Source organism: Nuphar pumila, chromosome 16, assembly GCF_984573655.1.
Source record: "Nuphar pumila chromosome 16, dmNupPumi1.hap1.1, whole genome shotgun sequence".
In the NCBI taxonomy this organism is placed as follows: domain Eukaryota; kingdom Viridiplantae; phylum Streptophyta; class Magnoliopsida; order Nymphaeales; family Nymphaeaceae; genus Nuphar; species Nuphar pumila.
Window position 1 is genome coordinate 28,164,589 of NC_143264.1, and position 17,048 is coordinate 28,181,636.

Sequence of the window (17,048 nt, forward strand, 5' to 3'; positions counted from 1 at the left end):
GCTGGTGTAGAGCTTTTATGATGGATTGTCTGACAGGAATTGTCAGATGATCGACTCCTCATGTGGGGGGACATTCATGTTAAAGAGCGAGGATAAAGCATGAAGATTATTTGATACATTGGCAGAGAATTCCCTCCACCATGCTTCTAGCTCTCATTTTGATAGAGCCACACCCAGTATTCAGAAGAAAGGTGGTGTCCTCGAGATTGGTCCATCTACTACACTACAGTACAAAGTTGACATGATTGCTCAGAAGTTGGACCAGCTTCTCTCGGGACCATCCACTACTCAATAGGTGTGTACTCTTTGTGCTAGTCCGGCACATGAGATTACTTAGTGCCCGTTGGCAACTCAGTACCCTGAATTTGTTCAAGAACAAGTTCAGGCTGCTCAGGGTTACGCCAGACCCCAGAACAACCCATTTTCATCTACATATAATCTGGGTTGGCGTAACCACCCCAATTTTTCATGGAAGAATCCACAGTCTTCCATCCAGATGCCTACATCCTCTCAGCCGGCTCGGCCACTAGCATTCACTCAGACATTCTAGAGGCCGAGTTATCCTTAGACTTCATCCTCATTTCCTCCTCCGATTTCGCAAGAGTCTGCTCCACAGACATGTTTTGAGGAGAGACTTCTCCAAGCATTCCAAGAGGTGAAAACCTCTAATCAGAATGCTTTCGAGAAGTGTAGCTAGATCTTGAAATTGCACACGCAGTCCATTGCGAAGCTAGAGTCGCAAATGGGACAGTTAGCAGAAGCTATTAGTAGGAGACCTGAGGGTACTTTGCCGAGCCAGGCTGTCATGAACCCGAAGGTCAAGGACCAGATGACCAGAGGCCTGTATCATACTGAGTCACTGTTATCGTCGCGAAATTTTCCCCTGTCTTCCCTTCCTTGCGGAAGAGAGAGAGAGAGACGCTTTCGCGCTTCAAACTTGACCGGATTTTGGAAAATGTTTTGAAATACTCACCTCCGTTTTGAAAATTATGGGAAAATCCATGGGATGGGGCTCGACCTGTCGGTACGAGGTTCGACCGTTCCTGCCGCCTTTAACAGGGGTAATCGAACCAAGGACCAAAATTGTGCTTGACTTAATTAAATCATCGAAATTATGTTTTATCCTATATGCACAGAGAATTCAGACATGTGCTATGAGATTTTGGAAAATGCAGCTTGGGAAAACATGATGTATGCTTGGAAAATATTTGGAGTTGAAAAGAATTTCTCAGGAAAAAGGTGAAAGTCAATTTCTCAAGAAACTCATATGAAAGAGATTTTAAAATCACGAGAAAATTTATGAAGATTTGGGAAAATCATGAATAGTTGAAAATCCTGAGAAAATAGAAGTGATTCTTGAGAAAAAGGTGAACATTTGAAAAAAGGGAAACACTTCTCACGAAAACTCTGACTTTGAGGATTTTCTTAGGAAAATGATGGAAAATTTATAGGAAAACTCATTGGAGAAGGAAGTTCAAAACTTGGGAAATTGAAATCCTGGGAATCTTACCCTTGAAAATAGATTTTTGATTCTTGAGAAAGGTTGGAAGACTCCTTTTGAAAATCTTAAGAAAATAACATTTTCCAAGGAAAATCGAGGGAAAACTTTGATTTTGGAAATCCAACTTAGAAGTTTCTTGAGAGACTAGTTTCCATGGAAAACTGTGAACACTTGACTTGGGAAAACCGATTTTGGAAAATACTCATAGTTTCTTGAGAAATCGATTTCTTTGAGAATGAAGTTTTCTTAAGAAAATCATGGGAAAACCAAGGATTTCATGATGCAAATAATATGAGTGAATGAATGCATTTTGGAAGATTTTCTAAGAAATTTGTTGGAAAAATGTGTATTAAGTCAAAATAAATCCTTCACATATTCTGACTGTGGCCATGAATATGTTCAGAGTTTAGTTGATTTAATGCACAATACTTTGAAGACATTGGAAATATGATGTGCATTTTAAGATAGCCTAAGAGTGTAGGCTCAATGTGACTAGTAGAAAGATGATGGATCTGGGTCTCGTCCATATTCCGACTAGGGCCGTAAATATGGATTCCACCGAGTTCATCAACTCCCTAGGAGTTGGTGCACGTGCCATTCGTGAACATCCATAGTGCTTTTGAAATAACAATGCATGAATCATATAAGCAGGATATTACATAAATTCAAACTATATGATATGCATCCTAGTCTAAGCAGGAAATTAACTCTCTTATTCCAAAATTTACATTATTACATCACTAAATAAAGGAAATAAAAGAAATTTGCAGACTTCAGCTCCTTCTTTTGAATTGTTCCTGCCAAACTTGAAATAGGGTTAGCTCAAATATGTGGGTTTTTCCAAGATTTTCCAATAATATTATGAAATTATTGGATTTAATTGGATATAAACCCTAACCTCATGCTTCCTTGATATTTGAAATGATGTAAATGCAGGAAATTCAGTGAAAAATAGTTTGAAATTCGGAATTTGGGTTAAAATGACCATAATACCCCTAAAATTAAAGTTTCACCTTTAAAATCAGGGTTTTTTGAAGGAAAACTTGGTAAAATTGAGATTTCGAAATTCAAATTGAATCAAATGATGATGAAATGCAGTGAGAGACATGATGACATGCTGCTAAATACATTAAGACTGTAAAATCAGAATTTGGCATTTTGCAATTTATCCAAAATAACGAATTTCGCTTGTTTTTCACTTGGATCCGGGTACTGCGGGACCCTGTTTTGGTATTATGACTAATCCGAACCTCAAATGGATTCCAAATTGCACCGAATTCGGTATGAAGCATCTAATTACTCTGATAAACAGCCTAGAATGCTAAAAATCACAAAATAATATGATTTAAATGCTAAAATTTAAAGAAAGTCCTAAAATGGTGGATTTTGCCTATGGATCTGAACCAAATGCAATGCTTAATATGATAATGAAAGATTTACACCATGAAAACTTCTGATATTTTGCAGACTGTTAAAGGACCCGAAATGAAACATTTTTGGTTTTTACAGCCTCAGGATTTGAGCCATGGTGAGTTCAATAACAGAGATTTAGTTCTGACAGAGGTAAAAATCACCCTAATCTGATGTAAAATGCTAAAAAAATATAAAACAGCCATAGAAATTTATGAAATTAATCAGAGCTACTTACAACACCTACCTGAACAACTTTCATGTTCATGCCTTTGGCATTTGATCAACAGAAACATGGATAAAAATATAACTTTTTCTGCCTAAATCAATAGGACAGACAAATGTGACAAAACAGAGGACTGACAAGAAAAATCCGAAGCAGGTATCAACACTGTTCTAAACATCACAGGCTTTAATATGAAAATAGAGGACACCTCGGACATAACTTTCACTTTTTACAGTTTTGTATTTGGAGCAACACACAAAGAGAAACCATAGTCCTAAGTAGATCCAAGATCTCAGAGGCCCAAATCAGGCTCTGACACGTGTCCCGAACTTTCGGATTCTTTTTAGACATAAAAAAAATCCAAAGAATCTGATAAAATCAGATTAAAAACTAGACATTCTTCCGAGTTCAGAACATTTTTCGGATCAAAAATCCGATCTCCCATGAGGGATATCTCGATTTTACAAATTGGCAAATGATTTTCAAAACTCATCCCGGGTAACAAAACCCGACTTGCCATTTTGAACGTTTACTGTAGTAGTAAACAAATTCAAATGCCTCCGAATTTTTGGCACAATTCTTGGGACACCTCAGGGCGCATTCCTTGATTTTTTTGAGATTTTTAAATAAAAATAAATGCATGAAATGACGTGTGGACTGACTGACAAAAACAGAGACCTACTGAAAATGAGCAGAATTGAAATAAATGCTAAATTAATCCTAATTAATTCATGAAATGTGCTAAATGAATGAAATAAAATGCAAATTAAACCTAGCTAAATGCATGAATGTTAAAAATCATCAAGGAAGTATAATTGAATATTTTTATGTATGTCATTTTATGAGAATAACTCAATCCATCTCTCGGATGAGCTCTTTCTTCAAACGACTCCCGAATCGAATTATGGAATCAAATCAAGGGGAAAAGAAGTGCACCTTGCTTCGTTACGCAACGTAGAAGCTCTTGAAAGGGGCGGCTATCACGAGCTTCGTTCGTCCTTCGCTCCGGGCTTCGGATGGTTCACCAAAATCGACCCACTACACCTTCTTCACTAAGCCAAGGGGCGTGAATTTCAAAGTGCAAAATCGGATTTTCAGGAAGGCTAGGTCGAATTTCCAAGTTCACAAGAGCTAAAAAAATGGTCCCCCTATGCTGGGCGTGGAGCCTTATTTTTATAGATTTTCTAAAAAAATTTGAATTTCAAACAGGCTCAATCTGAGCCCTCCATGTGGCGCCATATCAGAGGTGCTATTTTGATTTTTGAGAAAATAAAAAATAAGAATTTTGTGGGTGAGACACCTCAGCAGGATTTGAAATTTTTCAAAATTTGGTTTGCTTGATTTTCTCTGCAGGAAGCTCCCAGATGGCGCCACCTCAGAGGGTGCTACCTGGGGTTTGAAATTCAAAATTTGCCTTTTGTAGGGAGCCCTCAGATGGCGCCACCTCATGTGGCTATTTTTATTAAAAACATAAAATAAATAAAAGAAAGGAAGCCACGTGGGGCTCTGGATTGGCGCCACCTCAAAAGGTGTTCTGAGGTGTAAAGCTGGAAACAGTAGGAGCATGCCATGTGGCGCCATCTCTGGAGGCTCTTGACATGTGTCAGAAGGACAGGAGTGGAGGAAGCAGGCTGTGCCACCTCAGAGGAATTCAAATTCTAATTTTCTGCAGGAAAGGAGAGGCTGACATGTGGCATTTCCTCAGAGTGGCTCCTACGATGCCATGTGGCAGGAGAACATGAATGGAGGAAGCAAAATGCGCCACCTCAGAGGGGGGGGGTTTCTACTTTTTCTGATGCAGGGAGGTTTGGACATGTGACAGACAAGTGTCCGCTGTCTGGAGAGGCCTTCTCAAATGGCGCCACCTCAGAAGGTGAATTTGAATTTCAAATGGAGGTTGGCTCTAGAGGAATGAAGGATGGACATGTGGCACCACCTCAGGGTGGCTCCTACAATGCCATGTGGCAAGAGGGAGGAAAAGGAGGGAAATGGACACGTGGCACCATCTCACACAAAATAGAAAAGGTGAAGTTAAGGATTTGCGCCACCTCAGCCTGGAGTTTGAATATTTGAATTCTAGCTTTCTCTGAAGGAGGCAGAAAATGACATGTGTCCTCTACTTTTTCTAAGAAGAGCAGAGAATGACATGTGTCAGTCTGCTTTTTCTGAGAAGATCAGGGAATGACACATGGCATTTGCTTTTTCTGAGGAAATGAGAGATTGACATGTGTCATCTGCAGGAGACACTTTCCAAATGGCGCCACCTCAGAGGAGACAAGCCTACTTTTCTGGACAGGACAACCTATGACACTTGGCATCTCCTGGTGTTCTTTGAAATGACACATGGCGCATGATAGGATACTAACACATGGCAGATAAATGGGATGACATGTGGCGGCTTCTTAAGGTAGCCCCACACTGACACTTGGCATGGAAATGGGAGGAGAGAGAAAAGACAAGTGGCACCAATCCAGGGGACAAGGCTCCTATATTTTTGGGTTTTTCAAAATTCAAATTTTCAAAAGAAAAGCTTGTGTGACACCACCTCAGTGTGGGTCCCACATTGCTTCTTTATTGAAATAAGGATAAAACAACAACTTCTTTTTGGAATTTTCATAAAATCTGGACTAATGGGTAAAACAGGAATTTTTGGAAAGAGTTGGCCCCTGTAGGGCGATTTTGTAAAAGAATGATAGTTGCAATAGCTAAAAAAAAAGGCAAAATCTGAGTTGAAGTGGCTGAAATCCATACTGAAAACTATCCAGATTATTTTTCTGAGGACATATTTTGAAATCCAGAGCCCTGGGGGTAAAATGGGAAGAATTGATGATTTTAAAGACCCAGGGTTTTGAAATCAATTTTGAAAAGAATTGAAATTCTAATCTGGATTGAAAATTTTGAAATCGAGAGTTTTGGATCTCGAAATGACATGCTGTGCAATGCAGTGATATGAAATGCTCATGCAATGCTATGCAATGACATATTTTATGAAATGCAATCATGAACCAGGATTTGGAGATTCCCGTCTTCTGTCAGGAACAAAATTTTGAACATCTGAGCTAAAATAGAGGAATTTTGAGAGTTGCAGATGAAATTTAGACTTTTGCAAGATCCGAGCTCAGAAAATGACCATTTTGCCCTTCGGCGATTTCAAAAAGGCTGGTTGATGATGCTTGGTGAAGATGTCGGGGAGGTGAGTGAAAATTTGGGGTGTTTATAGATGCCCCTTTTTGCTACTAAGCCGGCTTGTGGCCGAGCTTAGTGGCAAAGAAAAACACACCAAATTTGGGCTATATAAAAAAAATGCCCCAGTTAGAAGGATCTGACTGGGTGTGAGAAAATTAGCCCGAGGAAGATGGTAGATATGAAGCGAAGAATGAAGAGAAAAGACTCACTCTGTGAGAGTGAACTTCAGGTTTTATGCCCTTAACCTGGATGGGACAGAAATACCTCGCTTGGAACGAAGCTCAGGTTTGACCCTTGACCTGATTGGGGAATGAAATATCTCATCGAAAATGAGACTCAGGTTTGTACCCTTAACCTGATCGGGCGGAAAATGAAGTACCTCTTTGAGTGAGGCTCAGGTTTGTACCCTTATCCTGATCGGGCGGAAAATGAAATACCTCTTTGATTGAGGCTCAGGTTTGTACCCTTATCCTGATCGGGCGGAAAAATGGAATACCTCTTTGAATGAGGCTCAGGTTTGTACCCTTATCCTGATCGGGCGAAAAAATGGATGGAATCCTCGCAGGAAGAGACCATGATGGAACCTTCGGATTTTGCACAGTAAATCCGACAGGGGTTTTGCAAAAGGAAGGAAAATGGGGTCCCTAAAGCTTGAAAAGGGATTGGTTTTGGGTGCCTCATTGCTGAGACTGAAAATGAGTTTTTGAAATTGCCTTTCGCGAGAAAATGATTGGTGGTTCGACCTCGACCCGAAATGGGACTGTCTATGGTGGGACAGTGGGGACACAGGGAAGTGTGCAATTTTGAGAGTTCATGCTCTCAAAGAAGGGAAGGAATCAAGTCCTTAAGAGGGATTTAAAATTAGTGTCAGGATGTATCAAAGACGGACATCAAGCTCTCACTTCACGTTAGGATAGCTAAAAAATATTGTCAAAATGTTGTTGATTCAAAGTTTTTGAAAATGTTGCACATTGTTGCAAAGATATTCTTTCTTTTCTACCCAAAGTATTACCTCCAAATAAGGTTCACTTCGTAGAATCGAGATTGGAAACCCAAATTACTTGCCATTGGCCTCCTTCAAGGAAGCTATCGATTTCCTTGATATGAACGGGAAAGAGAATTTGATATTATGAAAGCAATTGATGAAATAGTATTGATAATAGAATTTCACAAATTTAAAGAGGATTCTGGATAAACTTGGCAGTTTGATATCCTGGAAGCTTCTCTCATGATAAATTTTCTGCACTCTTTTGGCTCTCTTGGGTTTTTTTGCTACATTCTCCTTCATTTTGGAGATGTTCTTACTTTTTCTCTCTTTCTTTTTCCTCTCTTTCTCTCTTTTGGGAGGGTACGTCACAAGCTCCTTCATCTTGGAGATGTTTCGATCCTTCTTGGGCGATATTGACTCATGGGCTAGAGATCTTTGGATGATAGCTGAAATTAAATATCTTTTAGGGATTGTCGGGAGGTTCATCGCATCTGCCTTCATCTCGACTGTAACGCCCCGGATTTCCAAAACAAAACTAAGTTAAAATTTTCATGAATTTTTTTTTTTTCTTTTCTTTGCAGCGGAACTTAGAAAAGCTTTTAGCAGCGGAATAAGACGATAATGAGTCGTCAGTTTTAGAAAACCCCGAGCACGTTGCAGGTATGTGGCCAAGCAACTCATTGACCACCAAAGTGTTCCATTTTATCGAAAACCACTTATTTATTACAACATCACTGCTTAGAAAAGCAGTATAGGTTCAATAAAAAGGAAGCAGTACAACTCTGTCTAGAGAAACCCTGGAACTCGATGCCGCCTTGCTCCGCATATCGTCACACAGATCCAACACCTGAAATCCCCATTAAACGGGGTCAGAACCACTGATGGTCTGGTAAGCATGCAGTCATACATCCATTCAACTCAAGTACAATAATGACCACTCAGGGTCGCAATACGCAATAACGACGCTCAAGCCTCCAAGACTTAGCGTATATCGCAAGAGCCTCCTCGGGGCTATGAGTTGAACATCCGCTCGAGTCCTCATGACTTAGAACAAGCCTTTTCAGGGCTGTGATTTGAATAGCCGCATAAGTCTCCACGACTTAGCCATGACCTCTTCCGGGTCTCAAAGTGATGTCTAGCTCAAGTCTTCATACTTGGCACATCCGTATCCCACGCATCTAAGGACAACTCCTCGAGCTTCGCTTAGTCGTGCGGATACAACCCGGGTCTTTGCCCAGTCGGTCCAGTAGTATACCGAACATGACACCTTCACAAAGGTTATGCAGGACAGACTCAACACGTCATCCACTCATACATTCAAAGCATCGCTGTACCTAGAACTAATGCATTGTTTGATAATTAACCGCTCCCGCCTTTGGTACGCAGGTAGAGCTATTGTCTGGGCATCAACGCGACGTTCTGGGGGTTGATTATTCTATGTATTTTAGATACCCCAGAGGCCTGTTGACCCTATCCATAGTAGGGCAGTGTGTTTCAACTGGGAGAACCGTACTAGGCCCATATTCGGATGCATCCTCTACTTGCAGTAGTTGGGTTCAATCCTTAGATCTTAAGGATAACCACGACCCCAAAACCCATGAGTGACTGAGGCCATCGTGGACTCTATCAGGTCCAAAGTAAAATACATGTCACTCAAGGCTGTACCATCACTGTCATTCCACAGTGAGCATAATTCCTGAAGGGGTCTGCCAGTCCTACAATTACTTGGACAGAATCTGCATGCCATTTAGGCAGCCCGTGCTTTTAGCACTACGGGAGTATGTACCCGACCCCATTCAGTCTGCCCCAACACAGTCATTACTGAGGGGGTACCCCTAACACAATTTTCAACCGCGGGGTATGTGCGACCTTAAGTCTTATTCATATGCATGCAGAACACCGCTCTTTGGCACTTCGGCCACCACGAGCATCACACCTCTTTGGGTGGAAACAACACACTCTGGCTCTTCGGCTCTTACGAGTCTGGTTGTGTAACCGTTCTCAATGAGCATGCATATGACTCGATCTAAATAGATCGGCTACTCGGCGTATTTTTACGCAACGAGTCCAAACCTAGAAAGGCGCAACCTCTACTCCGGCTCAGCGGCCCTTACGAGCAAGGTGCCCTTGCAGGCACAAGGATACGAGCCGATCTGGCATCGTTCCATCAACGGACATCATTATGCCGTTCCATTGGTTCCGGCAGCTCTTCTGCCGACCATTTCGTCAGCACCTCCCCTGCTCTACCGGCAGTGGTGCGACGAACCCTTCTACGTTGTAGAGGGCAAACCATGAACTGGGTAGCATCTGCTATATGTCAGAGTATCCTGCTACGTTCTTTCTGAGCTATTCTTAGCTTCTTCAGAAATTTCAGCAGCACTTCCTCTCTTTTACGGAGAAAGCGTGCGTTTCTTTTATCCATTTCAGCGGCATCTCCCCTCTTTGGTAGGAAATCGCCACGCTTAATCCGGGGAAATGGATGTGCACCGTTGTGCGTACTTTGCATCCATCAAGGTTGCAGGAACCCTGGGCCATAGCCAGGCCATACGTAATTGACTTAATTTTTACGTAAAGAGCATTTTGCCAAAAAGTGAAGCCTTTCCAATAGGGGCTTCATTCGTCAAGCAAAATCTTGAACGAGGAGCGGTCAGGGAATCGCATTGGCGATTTGGAGTTTGGTCTCCATTTTGAACGCTCATTTATGCGCCATATATATAGTATAAGCAGAAGCCTGTGCTTTATACAGCGGTGGCGTAAAGAAATGCATATACTATTGTTCAGGGTGTGTAACTGAACGAAATATTCTACATATATAACAAAGCAGAAGCCTTGGCATCGTTCGACGCGACAGCGTAAGTAAATACATGGCAGAAAGCAGGAGCCTTGACATCGTTCGACGCGACGGCGTAAGTAAATGCATAATCGGAAGTGCAGTAATCCGAAGTGCAGAAAACAGGGAGCCTTGGCATCATACGACGCGACGGCAAAGGTAAATTACATAGCCTGTGCGATATAAGACGCGTCGGCAGAATCAGCAGATATACACCTAGATCCGTATCCAACGATAGTTACGAGGCGAGCGGGTGAACACCGAAGTGTTCTGAAGGGCTCAACCAAGAACTAGGGCGAGATACCATTTTTAAAAACGCATATACTGCATGTTTGAACATAGATATATCCGACGATAGTTACGAGACGAGCGGGTGAATACCGAAGTGTCCAAAAAGGGCTCAATCAAGAACTAAAGCAAGATACTACTTCAGAAAGTATATTCTATATACAAACAGTCAAATACTTGAGAGAGATGAATCAACGAAGCGAACTTACTTCAAATCGAGGAAGAAATGGCTCTGGGTTGCTTCTTTGGCTTCGAGCCTTCCTTCGAGAGGTCAGACTAAGTCAGGTGAAGCTGACTTTGTTGAGAAAGAGGGAGAGTAGGTCAAGCTACTCAACCTAAGTGGTTTAAACCAAACAGGGTTCGATCCAAGTCAACTGGGTTCAGCAGGTTCGAACTCAGCTCAAGTAGGCTAAGTCTGGGTTAAGAAATCCAAACTGGAATCTGCACCAAAATGGACTTTGACTTTGACTTTAAACCCAACTAGGTTTAAGTCAAGTCAACTAGGTTTGGACTAGGTCAAGTGGGTTCAGACCCAGGTAAGGTGAGCTAGGACCAGGTCAGGCAGGCTCAGACCAGGTCAGGTGGGTTCAGGCCAGGTCAGGTGGGCTCAGACTCACTTGGGCTCACTAGGGGAGGTTTAGGAGAGAGAGAGGAGGCAAGAGAGAGAGGGGGGGTCGAAATTATGAGAAGAGAGAGAGTGGGGAGGGCTATTTATAGCCCAAGCCTACCTCCTCTTGGGAATTTTTATCCCCCTTTTGCCCCTGAGCTTTATTTTAATTCCAGGAGGTTCCTTTTGAGGTGGGGCCCACTAGATATTTCCATAGGATATTTTGTGGGTCCCACAAGATATTTTCTGAGGAATATTTCTGTGGGTCCCACCAATATTTTCGTGGGTCCCGCAAGAATTTCGGGTTTCCGGCGATTTTTTTCCGAAAAATTCTAAGTACGCCATTCCCTTCGTATTGACGTAACTAAGAAAGTTGGCTCGCAGGAATCCTTTGATTTCATTCAGGTAGGAAGTTATGGCTTCCAGAGTGTTTGAGCATATATTCGCGATTCGACGAATATCCTAAGTATATCTGGCTCGTACCAATCGATCTGATTCGTATTTCGGGTTCAGATGCTATTTTTACTTGAAAATGCCTCATGAATTTCTTCAGAAAGATACTGAAAAATTATGGGTCTTACATCATTACCCCCTTAAAGGAATTTCGTCCGCGAAATTCAGTTAAGAGTACTAAGTGCGTAACTCGGGATATTTCTCCCATATGTTAGATTCATAATGTTGTTCACTTAGTTCAACATCGTATTTATTCCAATCATAACCTCATATCATGATTCCTGATCAATGAGGTATGTTTCTCATATCTGAGTTCAAATTATGCTACAACCACGATAGTTTGTTGAATCAATGTTCTTCCAACCGGCTATTATCATAGCCATCCTGTGTAACTATTTTGTACACACAGATCATTCTTCTAGAGATTAACCATATTGGAATAAGTCCTCTGTCAGACTACCTGGTATTGGAAACGTACCTCCTCACAGGTTCGCCTTCGTCAGACTTACCTGATATTGGATCAGTACACCCTCACAGAATCATACTAGCCAAGCTACTGGTTTTGGAACATATACACTCGCACGGAGCTGTATACCCTCACAGGCTCACTCTGGCTAGACGATCTGATCTTGAATATGTAAAACCTCACAGGACTCGCTTCTTGGGAACAATTCCTCGATAGTTTATTTTATTAAGTAACTTTTAACGTTCTAATTACGCAAACTTAATTTCTCAATCATGTGGTCTATAGCCATAAATTTTGGGCATAAGCACTTAAGATTTAATTTTAACAAATCCAATATTACTTTAGAGAGCAAGGATACATATCGATCCAGATGACCGTACACAAGGTCGTAAGCCACTTGTCTCAAGCATTAATTGGATCTTGTCTTTCAATCGCTTTTTACCCATTACAACTCTATCTATCAAGGTATCCAGATTCCTTGATATGGTCATCATTCGTGAGTTGTTCGGCTGTCACCGCATAGACACGACCTGCCATGGGTTTCTGCTCTGCCCCAGGTAATGGCAGACGTTGTTGTTGAGAGGGTCCTCCATATCCCATATTTCTTCGTTGAAGATCTGAGGCCTTCTTGCGGCATTCTGTTACACGATGCCCTGGTTTGCCGCAATACAATCAACCCCATGTATCGCGAGGACAAACCCCTCCGGGATGATCTGAGCTACACCTCGGGCATCGAAAATTAGACCGTCGGTAGGGCTGATTGGCTTCTACCATCTGTAATGGCCGCTCGGCCGGTGGAGTAAAGTTGTTCTCCTGAAAATCCCTCTTATAAAAAGTTGGTCGTGATTCTTGGCCACCGGGGAACGTCCTCTTGTTGTTCCCATTACTTGCTACCGGTCGCTTTACTACGACCCCTTTGCATCGCTCCCAGTCTGCACTAATCTTTGAAGCTGCTGCCACAGCGGCTTGAAATGTTTGGGGCATGCTAGTTATGACTCGAGATCGTAGCCCTTCCCGAAATCCATTGATATATTTATCGGCCCTCTCTTGGTCAGTATCGAATAACCGAGAGCAGTACCGCTCAAGGTTCTGAAACTTGGTAGTATAGTCGATAAGACTCATACCACCCTGCTCTAGTTCCAGAAACTCCATCTTTTTCTTATTTCTGGAGTGCAACGGGAAGTAGTTATCCAAGAAAGTTCTCCGAAAGTCAGTCCAAGGAATGACTTCGACTTGTGAGAACTGGATAATCCTAGTGGTATCCCACCACTTTCGTGCATTATCCTTCAGCCTATATGTGTCGAAGTTAGTCTTTCTATCCTCTGGTACTCTCAATACCAGGAATGCACGCTCTGTTTCCTCGATCCAGCTTTCTGCAAGCTCTGGATCAGCACTACCAACGAAAACAGGTAGGTCGAGTTTGAGGAACTTTTCATAAGTCACTCCTCCCAGATTCTTATTGCAAGGTGGGGCTGGTGCTTGCCTTGATTCATGAATGGCAGACACAAGCCTGTTGAGTGTTTCCAGCAGGAAGCCCTGTGTATGGGACTCCTCACTCGGCATGGTTCTCCTCGTCCTCGGAGCCATTTTATCTATTCACACAAATACACCCAAATCAGAGAAAGTATAAAATTTATACTTACAGTGCGATACCGCAAACACGACGGATCTTGAACCAGGTTTCTCAGACTCATGCTTTGATACCAATTTTGTAACTCCCCGGATTTCCAAAACAAAACTAAGTTAAAATTTTCATGAATTTTTTTTTTTTCTTTTCTTTGCAGCGGAACTTAGAAAAGCTTTTAGCAGCGGAATAAGACGATAATGAGTCGTCAGTTTTAGAAAACCCCGAGCACGTTGCAGGTATGTGGCCAAGCAACTCATTGACCACCAAAGTGTTCCATTTTATCGAAAACCACTTATTTATTACAACATCACTGCTTAGAAAAGCAGTATAGGTTCAATAAAAAGGAAGCAGTACAACTCTGTCTAGAGAAACCCTGGAACTCGATGCCGCCTTGCTCCGCATATCGTCACACAGATCTAACACCTGAAATCCCCATTAAACGGGGTCAGAACCACTGATGGTCTGGTAAGCATGCAGTCATACATCCATTCAACTCAAGTACAATAATGACCACTCAGGGTCGCAATACGCAATAACGACGCTCAAGCCTCCAAGACTTAGCGTATATCGCAAGAGCCTCCTCGGGGCTATGAGTTGAACATCCGCTCGAGTCCTCATGACTTAGAACAAGCCTTTTCAGGGCTGTGATTTGAATAGCCGCATAAGTCTCCACGACTTAGCCATGACCTCTTCCGGGTCTCAAAGTGATGTCTAGCTCAAGTCTTCATACTTGGCACATCCGTATCCCACGCATCTAAGGACAACTCCTCGAGCTTCGCTTAGTCGTGCGGATACAACCCGGGTCTTTGCCCAGTCGGTCCAGTAGTATACCGAACATGACACCTTCACAAAGGTTATGCAGGACTGACTCAACACGTCATCCACTCATACATTCAAAGCATCGTTGTACCTAGAACTAATGCATTGTTTGATAATTAACCGCTCCCGCCTTTGGTACGCAGGTAGAGCTATTGTCCGGGCATCAATGCGACGTTCTGGGGGTTGATTATTCTATGTATTTTAGATAGCCCAGAGGCCTGTTGACCCTATCCATAGTAGGGCAGTGTGTTTCAACTGGGAGAACCCTACTAGGCCCATATTCGGATGCATCCTCTACTTGCAGTAGTTGGGTTCAATCCTTAGATCTTAAGGATAACCACGACCCCAAAACCCATGAGTGACTGAGGCCATCGTGGACTCTATCAGGTCCAAAGTAAAATACATGTCACTCAAGGCTGTACCATCACTGTCATTCCACAGTGAGCATAATTCCTGAAGGGGTCTGCCAGTCTTACAATTACTTGGACAGAATCTGCATGCCATTTAGGCAGCCCGTGCTTTTAGCACTACGGGAGTATGTACCCGACCCCATTCAGTTTGCCCCAACACAGTCATTACTGAGGGGGTACCCCTAACACGATTTTCAACCGCGGGGTATGTGCGACCTTAAGTCTTATTCATATGCATGCAGAACACCGCTCTTTGGCACTTCGGCCACCACGAGCATCACACCTCTTTGGGTGGAAATAACACACTCTGGCTCTTCGGCCCTTACGAGTCTGGTTGTGTAACCGTTCTCAATGAGCATGCATATGACTCGATGTAAATAGATCGGCTACTCGGCGTATTTTTACGCAACGAGTCCAAACCTAGCCAAGGCGCAACCTCTACTCCGGCTCAGCGGCCCTTACGAGCAAGGTGCCCTTGCAGGCACAAGGATACGAGCCGATCTGGCATCGTTCCATCAACGGACATCATTATGTCGTTCCATTGGTTCCGGCAGCTCTTCTGCCGACCATTTCGTCAGCACCTCCCCTGCTCTACCGGCAGTGGTGCGACGAACCCTTCTACGTTGTAAAGGGCAAACCATGAACTGGGTAGCACTCTGCTATATGTCAGAGTATCCTGCTACGTTCTTTCTGAGCTATTCTTAGCTTCTTCAGAAATTTCAGCAGCACTTCCTCTCTTTTACGGAGAAAGCGTGCGTTTCTTTTATCCATTTCAGCGGCATCTCCCCTCTTTGGTAGGAAATCGCCACGCTTAATCCGGGGAAATGGATACGCACCGTTGTGCATACTTTGCATCCATCATGGTTGCAGGAACCCTGGGCCATAGCCAGGCCATACGTAATTGACTTAATTTTTACGTAAAGAGCATTTTGCCAAAAAGTGAAGCCTTTCCAATAGGGGCTTCATTCGTCAAGCAGAATCTTGAACGAGGAGCGGTCAGGGAATCGCATTGGCGATTTGGAGTTCGGTCTCCATTTTGAACGCTCATTTATGCGCCATATATGTAGTATAAGCAGAAGCCTGTGCTTTATACAGCGGTGGCGTAAAGAAATGCATATACTATTGTTGAGGGTGTGTAACTGAACGAAATATTCTACATATATAACAAAGCAGAAGCCTTGGCATCGTTCGACGCGACGGCGTAAGTAAATACATGGCAGAAAGCAGGAGCCTTGGCATCGTTCGACGCGACGGCGTAAGTAAATGCATAATCGGAAGTGCCGAAAACAGGGAGCCTTGGCATCATACGACGCGACGGCAAAGGTAAATTACATAGCCTGTAAGATATAAGACGCGTCGGCAGAATCAGCAGATATACACCTAGATCTGTATCCAACGATAGTTACGAGGCGAGCGGGTGAACACCGAAGTGTTCTGAAGGGCTCAACCAAGAACTAGGGCGAGATACAATTTTTAAAAACGCATATACTGCGTGTTTCAACATAGATATATCCGACGATAGTTACGAGACGAGCGGGTGAATACCGAAGTGTCCAAAAAGGGCTCAATCAAGAACTAAAGCAAGATACTACTTCAGAAAGTATATTCTATATACAAACAGTCAAATACTTGAGAGAGATGAATCAACGAAGCGAACTTACTTCAAATCGAGGAAGAAATGGCTCTGGGTTGCTTCTTTGGCTTCGAGCCTTCCTTCGAGAGGTCAGACTAAGTCAGGTGAAGCTGACTTTGTTGAGAAAGAGGGAGAGTAGGTCAAGCTACTCAACCTAAGTGGTTTAAACCAAACAGGGTTCGATCCAAGTCAACTGGGTTCAGCAGGTTCGAACTCAGCTCAAGTAGGCTAAGTCTGGGTTAAGAAATCCAAACTGGAATCTGCACCAAAATGGACTTTGACTTTGACTTTAAACCCAACTAGGTTTAAGTCAAGTCAACTAGGTTTGGACTAGGTCAAGTGGGTTCAGACCCAGGTAAGGTGAGCTAGGACCAGGTCAGGCAGGCTCAGACCAGGTCAGGTGGGTTCAGGCCAGGTCAGGTGGGCTCAGACTCACTTGGGCTCACTAGGGGAGGTTTAGGAGAGAGAGAGGAGGCAAGAGAGAGAGGGGGGGTCGAAATTATGAGAAGAGAGAGAGTGGGGAGGGCTATTTATAGCCCAAGCCCACCTCCTCTTGGGAATTTTTATCCCCCTTTTGCCCCTGAGCTTTATTTTAATTCCAGGA